Source organism: Erinaceus europaeus, chromosome 1, assembly GCF_950295315.1.
Source record: "Erinaceus europaeus chromosome 1, mEriEur2.1, whole genome shotgun sequence".
Lineage (NCBI taxonomy): Eukaryota > Metazoa > Chordata > Mammalia > Eulipotyphla > Erinaceidae > Erinaceus > Erinaceus europaeus.
In genome coordinates this window covers 50,633,780-50,656,439 of record NC_080162.1, presented here as the reverse complement: position 1 = coordinate 50,656,439, position 22,660 = coordinate 50,633,780, and the positions used below count along the sequence as shown (strand labels likewise).

The 22,660-nt window shown below is 41.9% G+C and overlaps 1 protein-coding gene across 3 annotated transcripts in view; it reads left to right on the top strand.

Moving 5' to 3' along the window:
• Positions 1-22,660, top strand: part of EYA2 (EYA transcriptional coactivator and phosphatase 2) — a 326,053-nt gene that overhangs the window by 42,113 nt on the left and 261,280 nt on the right. The window lies entirely within an intron of this gene.

Here is a 22,660-nt window from a genome sequence, read left to right as displayed (position 1 = left end):
ACTTACCAACTAAGACCCCTGTTAGCATGCAACTTCCCCTTGTCGGGTCTCCGTTTTCTTCTCTATAAAATGGGATTAATACTAATACCCCTTCATACGGTTGTTAGGAGGATTAAATGAGATAAGTTAAACAGTGTTTTGCTTACATGAAAAGGTAGGTAGGATGTTGGCTTTGATAAATGATCTGTTATTTTTGTCTATAAGCTTTTAAATCTATGTGGTGAATTCAGACCATGATGTATTTTAGGGCCCATCTCTGGAGTGGCTGACTCTGCTCCTTTGTAGTCAAGCCCTGGGGCTACAATTTGGATGGATTTGTCACTGACCACTAGGCAATCATCTCCTGACTGCCAAAGTAGCCAAATTTGGCTGGTGTGTCCCAAAAAGAAGCCATCCAAGCTAATCAAGAGTATTCACCTTCCCCACCAATAGGCGTCTCAGCAGAATTATGGAAATATCTTTGCACATGGAAGAGATTAATTCATGTGGCCACAAATAGCTCGAACACTCTGTCCTCAGTGCTGTGATCTTGTATCCCCTGAAATTTACTCAGGGTGCCAGCTCGGCAGCCAGAAAAACCACAGGGCTGCCTTCTGTGCCGGGTGTGCCTAGCTGGGGGACCCCTCAGGAATTGTGGGGGTGGGGATGAGATGAAGTTGCTGGATTGTTTTTCATTTCTTCTCCCACCACCACCATAGCCTAACTTCTTCCCACCCTCCCAGTTTCTACCTACCTCAGTCAAGCAGAATCATTGTACGGCCCCACATGGCCAAAGATCACCTCTCCCTCTCCCTCCCCCTCCCCCTCCCCCTCTCTCTCTCTCTCTCTCTCTCTCTCTCTTTCTCCATATAGATAACTGGCTCTCTCTCATGTCTATGACTCTGTTTCTGACTCTTTCTCCCTTTATCTCTCTCTCTCTCTCTCTCCCATTTTTTAATCGTTGCGGGGGTTTCAGCATTCCAGACTGACCTTTTCATAGAGAGGCAGAGAGAGACCACAGCACCAAAGCTTCCCCCTTTGCTGTGGAGACTGAGCTCAAACCTGAGAGACATATATGGCCAGCCAAGGCTTCCAGGTGAGCTATCTTACTGGCCTCATGCCACTATTGTCAAGCCTGGTGCCATCTCCTCTGCTTCCCCTAGCAAGTTGTAGATGATTTTAGAGGATACACATTCTAGAATGGGATTTAAACCCCAAGTATGTTAAAGGTGGGCAAGGGACTCACTCTCTATGAACCTCAGTTTCTGTCTCTATAGAATAGGAAGACTCAGCCATATCTTCCTTGTAGGAACATTTGAGACTTACATGAGAGAAGTATGCTAGCTTCTCAATCAGTGTTAGCTTGGAGTGGGTGAGGTAGAAGGAGACCTCTTTGGATAGCTGGGATGGCAGGAGACCATTGGAAGAATCTGGAGGCACTGCTAAAACAGTCTCAAAGCAGCAGGGCACCCACTAATTGTTGACTGGCTGGTCAGCCGACAACATGCCCACATACTTTCAGACAGCAACATCAGCAAGATAAGCTTAGTGTCAGCTCCCACAGTTCCAGCTCCCCAGAGTAACAACATGGCAGAAAGGTCAGTGACAGGTGTCATGAACGGTGGGGTTATTGTTGCTGAGAAGTGAACTCTAGCAAGTAGCTGAGAGACTTTATAATTTGCAACTGTGCACAAGGGGTAAGAAAAAAAAAATCTTACACTTCGACAGAAAGAGAGGAGAAACAACCTTGTGATAACACTGCATGGAACTGCCCAGGAAGGACCACAGGGCATTCTGGCAGGACATATCAGACTGGCTTAGCCTTGATTATGTGACCTCTTTGGAGAAAGACATGGTGGTCAGGGCACTAGGACAGAGCCATTCCCCTGTGGGGAGTAAGTGGGAGAAGCAGGAAGGTTTTCATCTTCACACCTGGGAGTTAATTGACCCCAACTCTGTAATGAACCTTTACATGTAGCAGGCTGTGTGCTAGTTCCTGGGGACTTGGAGATAAGTAAAACATACTCTGTGCTTTCAAGAACTCACACTGGAGTTCAAGAGATAGGTGATCAAATCGATAATTACTGAAGTGTCTTGAGGGGGCCTAATAAAACCAAGCAGTGCTCAAGGGAGTATCTCTTGGTGGGAAAGTCAGGAATGACCATATTAATGATGGTAATTTGTGTAACAATTGATCTAAAAAAATATCAAAGTCATTGAAAAAACAAGAGGCTTTACTGGCTCACACCAGGGAGAAGTACACCTTTAGGCACATCTGTTCTCAGATGTTCAAGCTATGTAGTCTGTTTCTGTCCCACTTCATTCCTACCCACCCATTGTATCTTGGCTTAGTTTCCCTCTATTCATGGCCCTGATGCTGTACTAGGTGTTTATCACTTTGAGACCTGACAATGAAAACAGAGTTCCTGTTTCCCAGCAGAACTCCCCCCTCCTCCAAGTTCCCAGAATCTATTTTTGACCCAGATTCAGCCATCTGGGAATGAGAGATCATCAGGTGGGGCACAGAACAGATTTTTGTTTCTTAAGTTCAGCCCATGAGTGAGATCATCTCATGTAAGTGAGATAAGCCAGAAAGAGACGGATAAATTTGGGAGTGACAGTAGAGGTCTAATGAGTAAGGATAATAGTGATAATTAAGTGAGATTATGACATGATAAAGATTCATTAAATGATGTTTATTAGCAACATCATCACTATTCCACCAGGTACTTTGAGAGAAAATGATAGCAGTTGGTTTGGGGGACAAACAGGACACTATTACCTCCAATAAAGGCAGAAGAAATTATCTTTCTTTCCAGAACACATGGAGAATGAAGAGACAACCATTTAAGGAAACAGCCCCCAAATCTTTTCAAAGAGGTCAGAAAAATTCTCCCAGTTTAACCAAAAGTGTCCCCCCCCCCCCCATAGTTCTGTAGCTCTCAGAATGCAGCTCTAGCTGATGTGACTACAACTCTAGCATTTTGTGGCTAGGGGATTTCTTTTGTGATTGTGTCTGGAGCAAGCTGTGCCTCTGTTTACAAGCACAAAACTCTGTGATCAGCTCCACTTGGGTTCTGGAAGCGGTGAAGCCTGGCAAGTAGTTTGGAAAGGTCAATGGAGGGCAAGTTCCAGAATGACTTTAAGTGGCCCAGCTAAGTGACAGGCCAAATGGGGAGCCCTTTTAATTTATGACAGTCTTTCCCTGAGAAGAAAAAGACAACACTGCTCAGGAGCAGTTTGATTGCAAAGCAATAAAGCCCTTGTGTATATAAAAAAGTACAGACATATCTAGCTTGTGTTTCAGAAAGGAAAAAAAAAAAAATTCTGTTCATTTGGGAACTGGGTTGAATTTATGTACATAAACCTCTAGGAGGATCTTCATGGAGAATGAGGACTTCATGATTGTTGTACATTTTTCACTGATCTGAGACTGTCTGAGACTACAACTTCCAGTGTTGTGTGCGTGTGACTTACACATAGTCACCTCTCTATGTATCATCTACGTAATGAAGGAAATTGTGAAACTGATTTTCTAAAGTTGTTATAAAAGTTAAATAAACTGCTGGAGGTAAAGTGGTTAGATGTAAGGTAGTACCTGAGACAATGTACATTCTCAGTAAGAGTTAATTATTATTACTTCATACAGACATTTATTTTGGGATTGGTGGCAATTTTCTGCCTAGCACACAGGAAAGTCAGTCTAGAAAATGACTTTTTTGTTTGCTACAGAAACCTATAATTGTCTGTTGCTCTCTCATTTTCTAGCTTGGGAGTCCAATGCATGCATTTCATCATGCCTTGATTTTTTTTTTCTTTTTCTTTTTTAATCCAACCTTTTAGAATAAGCTTCCTGCAAGGCATTATGAAATTCTTGAATTCCAGAGAGATCTTTTTTTCTGGCCACATCAGCTAATAGAGGAACTCTTCAAAACCAAGAGAAGCCTGCAAACTACTGGTTAGAAAATTGACTCATTCATTCATTCATTCTACAAATATTTCTTGGGGGCTTACTGTTTGTCAAGTCTGTGTGCCAGACTCACAAAGTAAAGTGAGCATGACACTGTAAACCTGACTCTTCAGGGAATCAGGCCTTAAATAAACACCAACTGTACACATGTCAACCTATTTAATCATCACCACAGTCCCATGAGAGAGATACTATTTTCATCCACATTTTATAGGTGAGGAAACTGAGGCCCAGAGAAGTTGTGTAATTCCAACAGTGTACACAGCTGGTAAACAGATTCCAGATTCAAACCCAGTCATCTAGAAACTATGCTCTTTTCTCCACCCCTCTCCCCATCTTTTTTTTTCCCTGCTCAGCTGTAATGCCAGAGATTGAATCTGGAACTTCAGATCCTCAGGTATGAAAGTCTTTTTGCCTGTTATACTGTCTCCCAGACCCACTCCCCATTTTTTAAATTTGGTAAGAACGGAACCCTACAGAAAGTTTGCCAGTGCGGGACAACAAACACCACAGACCTGTTAATCAGTTGTTCAAAGTTGGCCGTATTTGCTTACTCTGTTTTTTTATATATTTTTTTCTTTTTTATATTTATTTTTATTAAGAAGTTAATAGTATACAGTACAGTTGTTGGCATAGGCTACAGTTTTTCATCTCACTAAGATAGGTGTCTGCAAAATACTCTTAACCCCAAACTAGGTCCATTATCATGTACCAGGACCAGAAAGCCTCCACTTTCCCCACCCCTCTCCCTGTCCTCCTTTCCCAGTGTCCTTTACTTTGGTGCAATACATCAAACCAGTCCAAGTTTTACCTTATATACCCCTTTCTATTCTTGTTTCTTAAGTTTTGCCGAATAGTGAAATCACTTCATATTCATACTTTTCTTTCTTATGTATCTCACTTAACGTGATTCCTTTAAGCTCCATCCAAGATGAGCTGAAGATGGTGACTTCACCATTCTTAATATCTGAGTAGTATTCATATATATATATACCACAATTTTCTTAGCCACTCATCTATTATTGGACACCTAGGTTGTTTCCAAGTTTGGGTTTTCACAAATTGTGCTGCTCTGACCATAGGTATAAGCAGATGTCTTTGGATGAGTATGTTTGTTTCCTTAGGATATGTTACCAGGTCTAGCCTTCTGAGAGTTCTCTAGACATCTCTCCACACAGTGGAACCAACTTACATTCTTACCAGTAGTGTAAAAAGCTTCCTTTACCCTCACAATCTCTATATTATTTGTTATTATCCTTTCTGATGTATGACATTCTCACAGGACTGAAGTAGTATCTCACTGTTGTCTTTATTTGCCTTTCTCTGACAGTCAGTGAATTGGAGCATTTTTTATGTCTGTTTGCCCTTTGGATCTTTTCTTTGGTAAATGTAGTCTAGCACCCAATCTAGAATCTTGTATTGTAGTTGCCAGTCATGTCTCTTTAGTGTCTTTTAATTGGGGGCAATTCCTTGTTTGTTTGGTATGTGTGTGTTTGTGTGTTCTGTTTTATCTTTCAAAACATTGGCATTTTCTTTTTATGTGCACCAAGATCAGTGTTTATTTATTCATCATTCCCTTGTAAGCTAAGACATGAATTAGAACATAGATATTTTACTAGCCCACTGCTCAGACCTGGGACCTCAGAGACTCAGTTATGAGAGTTGATTTGGTTAACCATTATGCTATATTCTCCACCCAAACATTAGCATTTAAAAAAAGAATCTAGGCCAGTTTTGTTTTTTTTTTCCAGGATGTTCTCAATTTGGTTACAATACTTCCAAAGATTATTCAGGTTAGAAATGTTCTTTTGGAATACTGCAGTTCAGATAGCATTAAACTGGGAACTACTGCCTGGGGAGTAAGTTAGATCATGTGGTTCAAATTCTTCCTCTCTCAGGAAAGCAGACACAATGTTGAAGACTCTGAAACCCACTGCCTGGGTTTGTTCCACTTCCAGCTCAGCTGGACAAATTGTTTAAACAGCTTAGTCTGCCATCTTTAAAATGGGAGACTAGTACCTGCCTCACAGGGTTGCTGTGAAGAGAATCATGCTAGTTAATCTCTTCCAGATCTTCCATTCCAGGGTAGTTCTGGGGAGAACTCTGAAATTTAAGGCTAGTTGGCATTCCTCTTCATAATTTGTCTTACTTTTCTTAGAGAACACCCCCACACACATACACACACTCACTCACTCTTTTGCCTCTGTTCTAACGCTGGGTTGTAGTATTCCATTATTGTATGTATCACCCCTTAGGTTTATAATGAGCTTCATAGTCTCTCTGCTACTGGTCTGTGAGCTTTCAGTGAGTCTGTTCTGTTTTCTTGAACTAGATAAAATCACCTTGACTGTCCTTTTGGGAAACACTGTCTTCTCACTTTCAGTCCAGGTGATTCAAGACAGGGCTGACATTCCTCCCCTCACCTAGGTATATGAGTCATATCTGGCCAATGAGTGCATTTCAGGGACAGGCACATCACCCAAGCTGAGCCAATCGAACAATTCCTGATTCAGCTGCTGCTATGAGGAAAAGCTACTGTTTTTCCACTGGAGATGAAGTGTTGGCAAAGGGTCAGGCTAAAGGGACTAAGGTATGTCTTTGCCAACAGTTTGTGGGAAAGGATGCTTGAAAATGAAGCCAACAGAGGGAGAGAGAGAGAGAGAGAGAGAGAGAGAGAAGAAGGAGGAGGAAGAAGGAGGAGGAGGAGGGCTTAGAGGAAATGACATTTTTAAAAACTTATTTATTAAGCTATGTTTGAAATTAGTTTCTCCTAAGGTTTCCAATTAATGTGAATCAATAAGTACTCCCTTTTTTTTCTTAAGTCAGTTTGAGGTAAATTTCCTGTCATTTGCAACTAATACATGCAGTTTCCAGGGAAGAGAATGATTTACAGTAAATTCTTACCACAGAACCTAATTTGTTTGTAACATATTTGTTATGAGAAAGCAGGGATGATATTCTTAGAAATCAGAGTTCTTGCTTTCTGCCCTCTATTTATAAGAGATAATGCAGCAAAGCCATTTGCCTTCTTACTATCCATAATAGGTCTGCCCAACTGTAGCAGTCTCAAGTTCCAGTTGTTTCACTTGTGATTGATGTGATATTGGTTTTTTTTTTTTTTTTTTTTACCAGAGCACTGCTCAGCTCTGGTTTATGGTAGTACAGGGGATTGAACCTGGGACTTTGGAGCCTCAGTCATGAGAGTCTCTTTGCATAACCATTATGCTATCTACCCCTGCCCTGATGTGATATTGGTAAGTCATTTAACCTAAATCTCAGTTTTCTTACAGATATATCTGTCTGTAAAATAGATATATTATTAAAACATAAGGCCAAGATTCCTGGAGATAGCTCACCTACTAGAGTACATACCTTACTATGCATGAGGTCCTGGGTGGGAACCCCAGCACCTCATGGAAGCACCATGGACAGCAGTAGGGATCATCATGGAGGGTGGAACGATGCTTTGGTGTCTATTCTCTATCTCTGTCTGTCTCTCCTTTTCCGAGAAGGGGGAGAGGGAGAGAGGGGAAGAAAGATAACGAATGAGAGAGGAACAGAGAGAGAGAAAAAGAGAGAGAGAGATGGTCAAGAGATTATGTAGCAATGTTGTGCATGCACAAGGCCCTGGGTTTGTTCCCTGGTGCTGTGTTAAAGGAAGAAAAGAAAAAGCTGAGGGGAAAGTAAAGTCAGATGGTATGTGCTAATTATAGGATAATCTTATGTCTATAGTATGTGCCCAATAAAACTTAGCTCTTCATGATTTTTATTAGATGAAAAACCTACGCTTTATCCAGTTTCATGCAAGTCTAGATGGGACACAAGAAAAATCACATGCCTTCCCAGAATTTCAGCAATCTCACAGAAATCTTTCAAGGATTAACTCTAATATGTACATAAATGTGACAAACAAGCAGAATCACACATAAGTACACACAAAAGTATTAGCAATAGTTAGGGCTTATTTAATGTATCATGAGTTACTATAAGTATTTTTCACATGTCAACTTGTATAATATCCCTAACTACCTTTAAGATGGGTATCATTATTAGTTTTTTACAGACACAGTAGCATAGAAACTTACATCACTTACCCAGGATCACGATGGTCCTCAGTGGGGACAAAGCATTGAATTCCCACAGAGTTGTCTAGATCCAGAGCCTACATTCCTAACCATTCTGCAGATGTCACTATTATTAATAAAAGAAAGAATAGTAGCAGCGATTTCTGAGGCCACAGCTATAGGCACAGGTAAAACTCCAACGATGATAAGAATATAAAATAAAAGGCACAGCATTTAGCCAGGGGTTGGTATCTGGCCCCCAGGAGTTAAATACTTTGCAATGTGAGCTTGGCCAAACCAAGCAAAAGACTCTGCATGGGGAGGCAACAGAGAGCTCAGGCAGCTGGTAGCATTGGGGACTAGTCAGCTGTCTCCAACTGACCAGGCTTGAGCATCCTGAGACCCACACAGGCAAGGCCCAAGCAGCTGTGGGAGTGGCATGGCACCTGCTGCCCCAGTGACCTGAAGAGGCCTGTGGGCCCCACAGCCTCTTGACTTGCCATCTCTCTCACCACCTGGAACCACCTGGACATTCACTTATGAATGTCCCCATTGCTGAAAATGGGGAGCAACTATGAAATAAACAATGGGAGCTACAGAATATGTCCCACCCTTCAGAGACCTTGAGGCTGCCAGTCTTTGACAGAGAAGGCTGCTGAGACAGCACAAGAACAAGGCAACCAGAATGCCAGATGGTCTGCTGGGAGAAGCTATGTTTTAGAATTCCACAGGCCTGGGTTCAAACCGTCGCTCCTCCATTCAGAGGTAAATGAATGTGTGCACAAGACACCCCACCTGCCAGCAATTCTTTGGTGTCTCTCTGGCGACTTTACAGAAGAGATAAATGCCAAATCTTGGCTCTTCTCTCCCATAGCTGTATGATTTGAGTAGCCTTCTTAATCTAAAGGACACTGCGTGTCTATATCCCTAAAATGTGGTACTAATAACTATCTGCCATGGATGTTATATGAAATAAACATGCATTACTCCATATAAAAAGTACCTAGGAAACATCTGAGTAGCACGTACTATTAAGAAAGGTGGGTTAGCATTATGGTTAATAACAGGCTCTGCTATCTACTGTGTAACCTCTAGCAAGTTATTTCCTGCCTCTTTCTGCCAGAATGTCCTCATTTCCTTTAAGCAGATATTCATATCCCTATCTCAAGGACTTGCCATAGTAATTAGATGGAGTATTTTTTTTAAATATTTATTTATTCCCTTTTGTTGCTCTTGTTGTTTTATTGTTGTAGTTATTATTGATGTCATTGTTGTTGGATAGGACAGAGAGAAATGAGAGAGGAGGGGAAGACAAGAGGGGTACAGAAAGACAGATACCTGCAGACCTGCTTCACCGCCTGTGAAGTGACTCCCCTGCAGGTGGGGAGCCGGGGCTCGAACTGGGATCCTCACGCCAGTCCTTGTGCTTTGCACCACGTGTGCTTAACCCACCGCACTACCGCCCAAATCCCTAGATGAAGTATTTTTAAAAAGTCCTTGGAGAGTAGTGGTGAGTTGGGGTTTTTGTTTGTTTGTTTTTTGTTTTTGCCCCCAGAATTATTGCTGAGGCTCAGTGCCAGCACTATGAATCCACCATTCCTGGCGGCCCAATTTTTCCTTTTCATTTTATGCATGCGATAGAACAGAGAGAAATTGAGAGGTGGGAGAGCTAGAGAGAGGGAGAGAAAGACAGACACCTACAGACCTGCTTTGACTCTTGTGAAGCCCCCCACCCCACTTGCAGGAGTGGTGAGTATTTCATAGGCATCAACTCTTATGAGAATACTGTTCAGTGGTGATATGATTATTAAAACTAACATTCTTATTATTACCATTCTTTTTGTTTGTTTCTTTACATTTTACTGATGCTAGGTTCTTTTGCATGGGCTTGGCATCTGAACAAGAAACAAGAAATCCACTAGTCCTGTTGGGTGTGTGTGTGTGTGTGTGTGTGTGTGTGTGTGTGTGTGTAACAGAAAAAGTAGAGTCACTGCTTTACCACTTGTGAATCTTCCCCCTTGAGGTGGAAACTGGTGACTTGAACCAGTTCCTTGAGCATAGTTATATGTGTTCTCAAGTGAGTGTGCCACCACCTAGCTACTTATTGTGATTCTTTCTAGAACATATCCCAGCAAACAGAGCTATTGGACATCCTAGCAAAGGCAACATTGTATAACAAAAAGATCCTCTTAGAGAAAAGAGGAAGCATGGGACAAGGAGCCCATGGAAATTTGAGGACATTGTCCTTTTTGGACACTAACTATGTAACCTTAGACAAGAGTGAGACAATATAACCTCTCCAAGTTGGGTTCCTTTTCCTGTGAAACAAGGATAACACAGGCCTGTCTTGCAAGAGAGTATTCAGTTAATCCTCCTAAAGCAGTGATTCCCAAACAGGGGTGACACTTTGCCTCCCAAGGGTTATTTAACAGCATCTGTGGTTGTTCTGACAGAAGGAAGATGCTATAGGTGCTTAGTGGGTAGGCTTGAGGTAGGATGATAATACCTATTTCTTACTCACTGATTTTTAGGAACATTTAATCCACTGTTCCCTTATTATTAGTTTTCTAGGTAACTTGCAGAAATTCTTGCTGTAAATAGCAACAAATGTTAGTGCACATTCTTTTTGTTTTTAAATTTGTTTTATTTTAATGAAAGAGAGAGAGGCAGAGAGACAGAGAGAGAGAGGGAGAGGGAGAGGGAGGTAGGGAGGGAGAGAGACACCAGAGCACTGCTCAGCTCCGGTTTATAGTGGTGCTGGGATTGACTGGGACTTCGCTGGCATTTAATCTTGAACTTTAAAGCCTCAGGCATGAAAGTCTTTTTCATAATCATTATGTTACCTCTCCAGCCTTGTGAATGTTTGCTCTTATTTGTTCCTATTTCTTTTCATTGAAATGCCATCCTGGTGGCAGGAAGATAGTTCAGCCTGTTAGAGTGTAGAACTTGCATGTCTAAAGGCCCCAGAGGGCCCAGATTCAATCCCTGGCACCACCTAATGGCAGACTTGAGCAGTGACCTGGTCTCTCTGCTCTCTTCTCTCTCACTCTTTCTCATAGTAAACCAACCTTGAACAATGCCTTTCTATAATACACTCTTTTTCTTTATGGCTTTAAATCCTCTAAGTACCTTTTTTAAAAAATCTTTTTCTGGTCTCTCTCTCCTTTCTATTAAAGTGATGCCTTTCCTCTTCAAATACAGGACATTGGCTTGTGCCCAAAACAAAAAGTAGATACTGAAAACCTTGAAAGTTAGTTTACTGTCTCCATACATTCATCCCTGGGAAGCCTTCTGATGAAAACGTTCCTGTCCTATCTTCTCTTATCTCAGACTAGCTCCAGTGGTCTCAGAAACTATAGAGATACTCATACCAGCCCTGAGGAGAGGAGGGGGACTGGGAACAAGTTGCTCATAAGTCCCCTTTAGTGGTAGATATCTCTGATTTGGGGGCCTCAGCATGCAAGATGTGTGCTTTACCCATTGAACCACCTCCTTGACTTCTCAGGACCTCTGGTTTTAACCAATATCAAGACATAAAAAAAAAAAAAAAGACATTTCAGAGAGATCAGCAAACTCTCCTGTGTTTCAATGTTCCTAATCTGCAGTTTTCTGAATTCCCACAGATGTGCCAAATGGGGTTGCCGAGTTCTGGGATCCCTCCCTTCAACAGTGCAGGCTGCCACGAGTGCTGTTACCACAATCCACATTCTCTAGTGCTCTTTAGGGACTTGGGAAGCTCAAGTCTGTGTCTATTTCTCATGACTCGATTCATCATTAGGGCATTTGATGATTTTGGACAGAATCGATCTTTCACCTCTGTGGCCTGCTGGGCCCTTCTGGGTGTGTTACGGGAAGGGAATGCATCATTTCTCCTATCTGCCTACTCAGCTTTTGCAGCAAGCTCTTGATATGATGATTGTGTGTTTTGGTTTAGCTTTTCAAACCTTTCACAGGCTTCACTGCAGAGGGTGGAGTGACTGCAAGTATTCAAACAAACCACCAGCCGCCAGCAGTGGGTCTGACAAGGTCTCTTCTGCAAAGGATACTGAACTGTCCATTCTGGGTTGGAATCTTGTGTACCTGGAACAAGAGCTGTGACTTAAAACTCAGACAGTCCCAGTGCAGGAGACAGACCCTGTGCACTGGAGGAGTCTTGAGAAAGCATATTGCCTTTGGGTCCTGAGGCTTGTTTCCCACTGGGAGTTAAGAGCCTCCATGGCCAAGGTTATCTTTCTCTAGTGCCTGCTTATATTTGAACTCTTTCCACCTCTAGACCTCACCCACTGAGTCCCTGTGGGAGCATCAAACTTTCTGGCAAGACTGGCCATCAGTGCCGAAGCCTGCTCCCTCCTCACTTCTAAACTCAAAACCCTGGGAGGTCTTGCCCTTTGAGATGGGGTGCGTGGCTTTGCATTTTATTACTGTTTATTGTTCTTGTTATTTTAACAATTCTGGAGCACGTCTTTAGCTGTGAACTCATTTCTTGAGCGTCACTGCGGTCAAAAGCTCTCCAGGGTACAGGGCCAGGGGTTCCTTTGATACATTTTTGGCTTTTGCCCTATTAACTTTATTAAAAATATCACTCTACTTGGGGATTCCTTTGTTGTAAAGACTTCTCTGGCTATGGCCCTAGATCCACCCTCAGCTCCTGACACCATTGTTTGAGTGTGAGCACATGGGGGAGGTCACATAGGCCAAAGAGTCAGCAAATATTTTCTATGAAGAGTCAGATAGTCAATAGTTTAGGCTTTGAGGTCTTAAAAGGTCTCTGCTGCAACTCAGTTTCACTTCCAATGCATGAAAGTAGTCTTAGACACATAAACAAACAAAATTTTATTTGTGAAAACAGATAGTAGCTAGAATTTGGCCCTTAGGCCATAGTTTACTAGCCCCTAGTATGGATGAGGGGGCTTCTTTGTTCTTCTGGCAGGAACTCATCTTTAATTCCATCATGGATCTAAAATATAAGTTCCTTCTACTTTTTGTTTCTACCTGTTCTTTTCAGCTCCCAGAGCAGGTAAAAGAAAACAAGTAAGTGGCCAGGCGGTAGCGCAGTGGGTTAAGCACACATTGCACAAAGCACAAGGACTGGCATAAGTATCCAGGTTCAAGGCTCCGGCTTCCCACCAGCAGGGGAGTCACTTCACAGGTGGTGAAGCAGGTCTGCAGGTGTCTATCTTTCTCTTCCCCTCTCTGTCTTCGCCTCCTCTCTTGATTTCTCTCTGTCCTATCCAATAATAATGACAGCAATAACAATAACAACAACAATGATAAACAAGGACAAAAAAAGGAAAAAATAGGAGCAGTAGTGCAGGCACCAGCAATAACCCTGGAGGGAAAAAAGAAAAAAAAAAAAAGAAAGAAAGAAAACAAGTAATCAGACAAACAAACAAAACCAGGTTAAATTTGATCAACTGCCTATTTCTTCAGCAAACCATACGTACTCACTTCTGTGTCATCTGTGACCACTTCCTCCCTCTAGCAGAAGATCTGAGTGGTTGCAATAGAGACCTCTTGGTTCCTAAAGCATAAAATGCTTACTCTAGGACCTTTTCACAGAAAAAGTTTGCTGGTTTTGCTCTCGAAAGCTGGAGAAGTGGGCCAGGCGGTGGCGCAACAAGTTAAGTGCACGTAGTATGAAGCATGAGGGACCCACTCAAGGATCCCGGTTTGATTCCCCAGGCTCCACACCTGCAGAGAGGTTGTTTCACAAGCAGTGCAGCAAGTTTGCAGATGTCTTATCTTTCTCTCTCCCTTTCTCTCTTTCCCTCCCCTCTCAATTTCTCTTATCTATCAAAAAAAAAAAAAAAAGAAGTCATTAAAAAAAAAAGTACTTCTCTTAAAAAAAAACATTTAAAAAGCTGAAGAATAACTAGAAGTGCCTCCCTTTTTAAAATGTACATAAAGAGCACTCCTATTATTCTCTCTCTAACTCATCTCTTTGGAACTTTTCTTCCAAGTTCTCTTGTCTAGTTCTTCATATATTTTCTTGATGTTCTTTTCTAAACCCTAAGTTTTCCCCCCAAAGGTCTGTACCACTGCTTTAAACCCTTTTCACCATGTTTCTTAGTAAGAAACATTTATAACAACATTCAAACCCTAGTAACAACATTCAGAAATTGCATACACACAGCACTGCACCCACAGAAAGCATACATATAAATGAAGATTTCAAGAACATTTCCTACTCCTTCTTCCAGGCCCTCCTATCCTGTGAGATTAACAAATTGATGGATGCTCTTTCAGCTAGGTTTCAAGTAGAACTGAATTTCAGGTAAGCAGACATTTGGAAGGCAGTTCCAAGGTAGAAATCATGGTTTAATGATCTCTTGATTTTTTTTTTAACTTAGTTTCACAGTATTAGCAAGAGTTCCAGTGAGCAGCACCAGTTGAATGTGAGGTACAGTGTCTTTGTGTTTTTTGGAAACTGATGCCAAGATGAGGATTCAAGTGCAGGTGGTTCATTTAAGAAGGACCTCCAGAAAATCCTGGATATTGTGTGAGAAAGCAGCATAGTGAACAGGAGAGAGTAGTGGATATGTTATTACGCTCTAGGCATATAGAGCTTAACCCTGATGAGGAACTGTTTTTAAGATGTATTTATTTTATTTTATTTTAATATTTTATATTTATTTTCCCTTTTGTTGCCCTTCGTTGTTTTTTATTGTTGTTGTAGTTATTGTTGTTGTTATTGATTTTGTTGTTGTTATATAGGACAGAGAAAAATGGAGAGAGGAGAGGAAGACAGAGAGGGGGAGAGAAAGACACCTGCAGACGTGCTTCACTGCCTGTGAAGCGACTCCTCTGCAGGTGGGGAGCCAGTCCTTGCACTTCGCACCATGTGCGCTTAACCCGCTGCACTACTGCACGACTCCCTAAGATGTATTTATTACAAGAATGAGATACAAGACCAGGTCATTGCTTAGCTATGACATAAGGTGGTACCATGCATTGAACCTGTGGTCTTTGGGTTGGTGTTCTTGGCCTGGGAGACAACATAACGGTTCTGCAAGACTCTCATGCCTGAGGCTCTCAAGTTACAGGTTCAGTCCCTAGCACCACCATAAGCCAGAGCTGAGCAGTGCACTGGTCCTTCCACTACTCCCCACCACCAATAAATAAATAAATAGGGTGGGGGTAGATAGCATAATGGTTATGTAAAGAGACTCTCATGCCTAAGGCTTTCGAGTCCCAGGTTCAACCCACCTGCACCACCATAAGCCAGAACTGAGCAGTACTCTGATTAAATAAATAAATAAATAAATAAATAAATAAATTTTTAAAAGTTGGTGCTCTAATAGGCTGAGGTATTTCTGTGCCCCCCCCCCCCCCCGCACACACACACACACACACACCATGAGGAAAGTTGAGACACAATGAGACCCATCCACTGGGGCAAAGTACCTGGGAATACTTATACCCTACATATGCCAGAAAGAGCCCACAAACAAAGCATTGCACTTGCTGGCATTTCAAAGTTGGTTTTGTTTTTTGGAGATGAAACATGTCAAGTAAGTTGGAGAGACTGTAACGGCCTCTGTGCCATGGATCATCCTTGTGAAAATTTTGGCAAGTACAAGAGCTTGTGATGATTCTAGAGCAGCAGAATTAATGGCTTCTTGATAGTAACAATATGTCCATTATGGAGGACACCACCAGCAGCTTCTTGGTTATAGGAAAGGTGGCATCTCTCTGTTACCAGTTTGGTGACATAGCTTTGTTGTTTCATAAGCTTTTCTATATGTCTGTGCTCATTACCACTCCCTCTCCCTCTCCCTCTCCCTCTCCCTCTTCCTCTCTCTCTCCCTCTCTCTCTCCCTCTCCCTCTCTCTCTCCCTCTATCTACTTCTTCTTCTTTAATTGAGGAACTTAAGGGTTTACATTGCATTATTTATTGACATATGGGTACAGATTCATTATGTATCAGTTTGGTATAGTTCCATTGGTTTATCTTTGTTTTCTTTTCTGTTGTATTTTAATCTTTAAATCCTTTCTAAAATCATAGATCCTGGAGTGTTCTGTCAATGCTTTCTTCTATGTATTTGATAGTTTCTGGCGTAATGTCCATGTCCTTGATCTACTTGGAGTTGACTTTTGTGCACATATACATTGACGGTTCAGTTTCATCTATTTGCATGTTTCAACCCAATTTTCCCAACACCCTTTGTTGAAGAGATTCTCCTTTTGTCATTTAATGTTTTGGGCTCCCTTGTCAAAAATTAGTTAACCATAGATGTGGGGCTTATTTCTGGATCTTCAATTTTATTCTACTTATCTGTATGTATGGTTCCAGTACCAGGCAGTTCTGATTACAGTATCTCTGTAGTGTAGTTTGAAGTTATGTAATGTAATGCCCCCTAATATTCCTTTTTCTCAAGATTGCTTTGACAATCCTGGGGACTTTTTGATTCCAGATAAACTTTTGCAGCTTTTGTTCTATTCCTTTAAAGAAATTCATTGATATCTTGATGGGGATGGCATTACTTGTGTATGTGGCTCCCCCAGTAATTTTCTAAGCCACTAACTTGCTTAATTATCCTGTGCCTAGTAACGAACTGTAGAGATGATCCCTGAAAGTATAGACTCCCTGTTCTTAGTCAAATAAGTTTGGGTTCCATTTTTGGTAACTGAATCTGACTAGCCTCAGTTAAAATTTACGTCTTGGTTTGATGGGAAGGTCATATGAGCACTGATCATCCAAGATTATAGAAGAGTCCTCACACAGTCCTGGAGGGCTAAAAGATAGTGGCTTCCTTCTGAAAGGCAGCCAGCATGAAACCAAGTGTCCCAAATGTCCTCTTGTATGAGAGGACTTCAATCCTTGTCCCAGCTCATGTGCTAACTGGTTGTGGGATTTTGTGTAGGCAATTTTTCCTTTTCTAGACCCAGATCACTAGTTCAGGTACAAAGTGTAGTGAGTAAGAGTATGGCTTTCAGGACCAGATGGGACCGGGTTCAACCTCTTGGAGTTTCTATTTTTTTTATTCATGAAGCAGTTGTAGGGCCGAGTGATAGCACACCCAGAAGAACATGTGAACCTTAGCAAGCACATAGCCCTGGTTCAAGTCCTGGTAGCACACAGGAGTGTCAAGCTCTAAGGAAAGAAACTCCATGGGTGGTGGAGCAGTGCTACAGTGTTTCTATCTAAAATAAAAAGAATAAAATAAATATTTTTTTAAAAAGTGGTCTGGGAGGTGGTGCAGTGGTAAAGCTTTGGACTCTCAAGCATGAGGTCCTGAGTTCGATCCCCAGCAGCACATGTGCCAGAGTGATGTCTGGTTCTTTCTCCTCCTATCTTTCTCATAAATAAACAATCTTTAAAAATAAATATAAAAAAATAAAAAGAATGAAAAATCTATCTCAGAAGTAGTGGTGCATAAGCCCCCAGCACTACTAAAAGAAGGAGGGAAGGAAGGAGGGAAGGAAGGAAGGAAGGAAGGAAGGAAGGAAGGAAGGAAGGAAGGAAGGAAGGAAGGAGAAAAAGAGTAATAGGTGAGCCCAGAAACAGTCCAGCTTTTCAAAAGTATCAGTCTTCCCACTTTTCACATTGTTAGCTACCCTCTCTTTCTTGTTCCTCCTTCCCTTTCAGCAAATATTTATTGATCACCTACTATATTTGAGGCACACCTCTAGATGCTCTCTCACTCTCTGTTTCTCTTGCTTACTTTTATATCGGTAAGTCTCTATCTTAATGGATTTTAATTTCTAGAAGGGGAGATAAACAAGAAGCATTTAACCAAAAGTCAAATATAATTTGTCAGGAAATACTCTGAAGAAATTAAGACAGAGTAACAGAAGAGGTGTGTGTGTGTGTGTGTGTGTGTGTGTGTGTGCGCGCGCGCACGCGCGCGCCGGTGTGTTCTCTTTCAGATGGGGATCTGTGAAAGAGATCTGAGGAAGGAAGCAGGGTTGGGAAGCATGCTGGAGGAGCACTTTGAACCTCAAGATCATGGGGTGTGCTTGGTGTGGTATGAGAACTGAAGGGACAGTGGAAAGAGCTGGGATCCAGATGTCAGGGGCCATATCGATCACCCAGGATCTTGGAGACCATGCTTACTTAGTCTTTGGATTTTACTCTGAATGAGGCAGAAATTGCTTACATTTTCCTCCATTTAGAATTCAGTATGGTAAATTATAGCTATGTCTGTTCCTCTGCCACTCTGATTCATTATGCAAGTATCGTTTATCAATATGAAGCTATGAAGCTTTGTGCTTATTCTAGGTAGTTTTCTGGTTTCCCCTTCTACAGGAGAGCAACAGCAAATAGAGAGGGACTGCATTTCTCTGGAATTACTGTCAAATGACATTTCAGTTACACTTGAGGCTTCTTTTCACCTCAAGCTTTAACCTGGAATTCTCCTTCCTCCTCCTTTTTTTTTTTTTTTTTTTTTTTTTTTGCCTCCAGGTTTTTTGCTGGGGCTCAGTGCTGTCACTACGAATCCACTACACCTGGAGGTCATTTTTTTCTCATGTTATTGGATAGAACAGAAAGAAATTGAGAGAAAGGAGGAGATAGACAGGGAGAGAGAAAGGTAGACAGCTGCAGACCAGCTTTACCTCTTGTGAAGCAACCTCCCTGCAGGTGGGGAACGGGGGGTGTGTAGAACTGGGATCCTTGTGCAGGTACTTGTGCTTGGTACTATATGCACTTAACCCTGTGTGTTATCGCCTGGCCCCCTTTCTTTTTAAATTTCCACAAGAGTTATTGCTGGGGCTCGGTAATGGCACTATGAATCCACTGCTCCCGGCGACCATTTTTCAGGGTTTTTTTGTTTGCTTGTTTTTCTACTTTTCTTTGGCAAGACAGAGAGAAATTAAGAGGGGGTAGGGAGAAGAAAGAGTGTGTGTGAGAGAGACTTGCAAACCTGCTTCACTGCTTATGAAGGATATCCCCTGCAGGTGAGGAGTTGGGGCTCGAACCAAGGTCCTTGCACATAGTAACATGTGCACTGAATCAGGTGCAACATCACCTGCCCGTCAGCCTCATCCCAGAGCTCTTCTTTCAAAGGTAACCAGCCACAGAGTGGGGCTGAGCCAGCTGAATCCAGCTTCACTAATCCCCCTGGTGGGGCCAGTGCCCACACTTCTACAGTAACCTCATACCTGATCAGTCCCACCAGCTAGCCTGGAAGCTGGGCATCCGAAGATTTTTACAGAGAAGACTGGGTTCCCAGGTCTTTGCAGATGTAAACTGAAGATGTTTCTCCCAGAGAAACGAACATTAAAGAGTCTTTGCCTAAATAATGAAAATGAAGCTTTGTCAGTATAGTACAATTCATATATTCAATTTATATGTATTTCCTCACTTTAAGAGACCCAATATGTGAAGTCCTTGAACTCTGTTTTTTTGAGTTGTTTTAAGTAGCATTGTTTCTAATGTGAAGAACTTGGAAAAAGCAAAAGGAGAAAGTAATCTTATTAGCTAGTTTTTCTAGTGCTTAGTTATACACGGCTATTTTAGAGATAATAATTCATTTAGTATTCTTGATGGTGCTTGGAGACAGGTCTACTAGTGACCCCTTATTGCATTTGGGAGAACTAAGGTTACAGAAGCTAACAATTTCCCAAGTTTACCTATTTGGTGGGAGGAACCCATAGTGTTCACAACTAGTGTACTATGTTTACCCAGTTATAATACCTAGCCCTAAGGAATATGATACCTGAATATTGTTTGCATAATGTCTTGAGGAATGGTTATGTTTTCATGTTTGGTGAAAGGTGTCATCAGTGGAGAAGATTCAGTAGGAGCTCATCTACATGGAAGAAAAGAGAGAGAGTGTGTGTGTCTACGGGGAGGGAATAAGTACTTTGCCATGTGTGGCCCAAATTCGAACCCCAGTGCCACATGGGAGTTACCGTGGCACCAGGTATGTCTACTACTATAGTCTCTCTCCTCCTCACTGCCATTTTCTACCTGAATGAAAAAGTAGCCCAGAGCAGTGAAATCATGAATATACAATAAAATCATTCAGTCAATCAATTACTTAGAAGTGTGTAGGAACTAATGAGATTGGAATAGGGGGGTGTATCCTTACCATGAGCTTCTCAACATTAGCATCCTAAGATTGAATTCTTGGCTGTGGGGGGCTGCCTTGTGCATTGTAGGATGCTTAGAAGCATCCCTGGTCTCTTCCCACTAGATACTTGTACCATTTACCACCACCACCCCTAGCTGTTACCATCAAAATGTCTCTAGACAATGTCAAGTGTACTGGAAAAAGGAGGGCTGGTTAAGAACTATGGCATAGATGTTAAGATTCTGGGTGCCATTTTCCCCTTTCTTTTTCTCCCCTCTGTTTTCCAAATTTCCTTTCATAGACATGGTTTTCATGGGTAAGTTAGAACCAAAACTACTATTAGGAATGAAAGTGCTACTCTTTGCTTCAGAACCTTGCCAGGCTAGCGCCGCCGGAGAGAGAGACACTGGAACACGTGGTTGAGCAGGATTGCAATGCAATTTTTTATTGATAGAGAAAAATGCCTTTATACCTTCTGAAGAAGAAGTGGCAGGTTGGAAGAGGAAATGGGTAGGAGAGTGGGTGGAGAGAAGAAAAAGAGCACGAAGATAGCAAGCTTCCATCTAACCCATGGGGATTAAACCAATGCCCTGCAGGCAGGGCGGGTCTCAGGCAAAACAGTGATTATGTAAATAGACCACAGCATCAAGCAATGCAAGGGAATCTGGCGTGATGACCAACACGGATAGAAACAGAAGTCTTTAGAAGCAGAATTAGCCAAAGGAGAAATGATGACCAACAGAACCTTCCAGTGAATTCCCAGTAATTCTTAGCTTTGTCAAGAGCTACATGGTCTGTGTGATCTGGTCCCTGGCAATGTCTTGGAGTTATTCTATTCCCTTTTTCCTTGCTTACCATATTCTTTTTTAAAAATTTTTTATTTATAAAAATGAAACACTGAACAAAAAAAAAAACCCCACAGGATAAAAGGGGGTAAAACTCCACACAATTCCCACCACCAGAACTCCATATCCCATCCCCTGCTCTGATAGCGTTCCTATTCTTTATCCCTCTGGGAGAAACTAATATAGTCATGGGCCCTTTGGAATATAACTAAAAGAGGCCTACTAATTATCTACAAAATGGAGAGCCCTGAATCTTCATCTGCAATTTTCCAGCCTTTAGGTTTATGACTAGTCAACAATTTGTTTGGCTTTATATGTTTACTCTTCTTTCAGCCACCAGGTTCCAGATGCTACCATGATGCCAACCAGACTTCCCTGGGCAGACAACCCCACCAATGTGTCCTGGAGCCCCACTTCCCCAGAGCTCTGTCTCACTAGGGAAAGAGAGTTACAGGCTGAGAGTATGGATCAACCTCTCAATGCCCATTTTCAGCGGGGAAGCAATTACAGAAGCCAGACCTTCCACCTTCTGCACCCCATAATGATCTAACCTCTCTGTCTTTCTTTGTATTCTTCAGCTTCACCTGGCTCATTTCTATCTCAGGGCCTCAGCACATGCTGTTCTGCCTGGCTGCTCTTGCCTATCTTCTCTTTGTATCACTTGTCAAGTGTCTACTGAATGTCATCTCCTCCAAAAGGCCTTCCCTGGCTATCCTGTCTAAATATGTATAGGACCCCCCCACCCACCCTACCATTTCTGTCTCCTCTTCTAGAATATAAACTCCAGGAGGGCTTGAATTTGTTATGTTTATCATTCCATTCCCAAACCTTAAATGATACTTGGCACATAGTAAAAGTTCAATAAATATTTGTTGAAGGAAGGAAGAGGGAAGAGAGAGAGAAGGAAGGAAGGAAGAAAGGAAGGAAAGAAGGAAGGAAGGAAGGAAGAAAGGAAGGAAGGAAGGAAAGAAGGAAGGACACTTAAGAAAAATAAAATCAGTAAATTCAGGAGTTTACGGTAAAGGAACAACCCCACAACCCACACAGCTGTGTTTCTCTCTAAATTCCAACTCATTTTGACTTGCGGTTTATGGACAAAAGATTTGCATAGCAAACAGGCTCTGGGCAGCTAACTCCCTTTGAGGAAACACATTAATATGATTTTATGCTGCTTCACTCCAGTAATACTGTGTTGATGAGTGACCTATGTTAAAACAACAGCAATAACATAAACAGATGGTTCTTCCTCTGAGTTGGGAAGATTGAAGAAGTTCTTAGGTGGTGTTCTTTAGACATCAGGAATCAGCTAGAGCCACCTCATTTTCCTCTCAGGGTTTCATTCTCATCTTGAACAGAACTGTGGGTTCACGTCTACCTTGCACTGTACCAGAAGAAAAACTGGGTTGTGGTGGCACAAAGTTCTGACTCCGAGGTGTGTGTGTAGTGCCAGCAGGAGCCTGGATTGGTGGTCTGTGGCCTGAATGCTATTGGCAGAGGACTTTATGTTTTTGGACTTGTTTGTTTGCCTCAATTTGGGATGGGGAGAAGCAATTTCAGTTTGTTTGATTATTCTAAAGGTCAGAATGCATTCAGAACATCCTGTGGGTACTTTCTCAAACCTGGGTTGATAGCCTGAGGCTTGTCAGGAGGGCAAAGGGAGCTGGTTTTTCCTTGTATTTTTCTTTCCATTATATTCTGCAGTATTGCTCATTTTCTTGAATTCTTGTTCATCATGTGCTCTCCCATGGCTTGACTTTAAAAGTCTCAAGAAGTATAAGAACCACT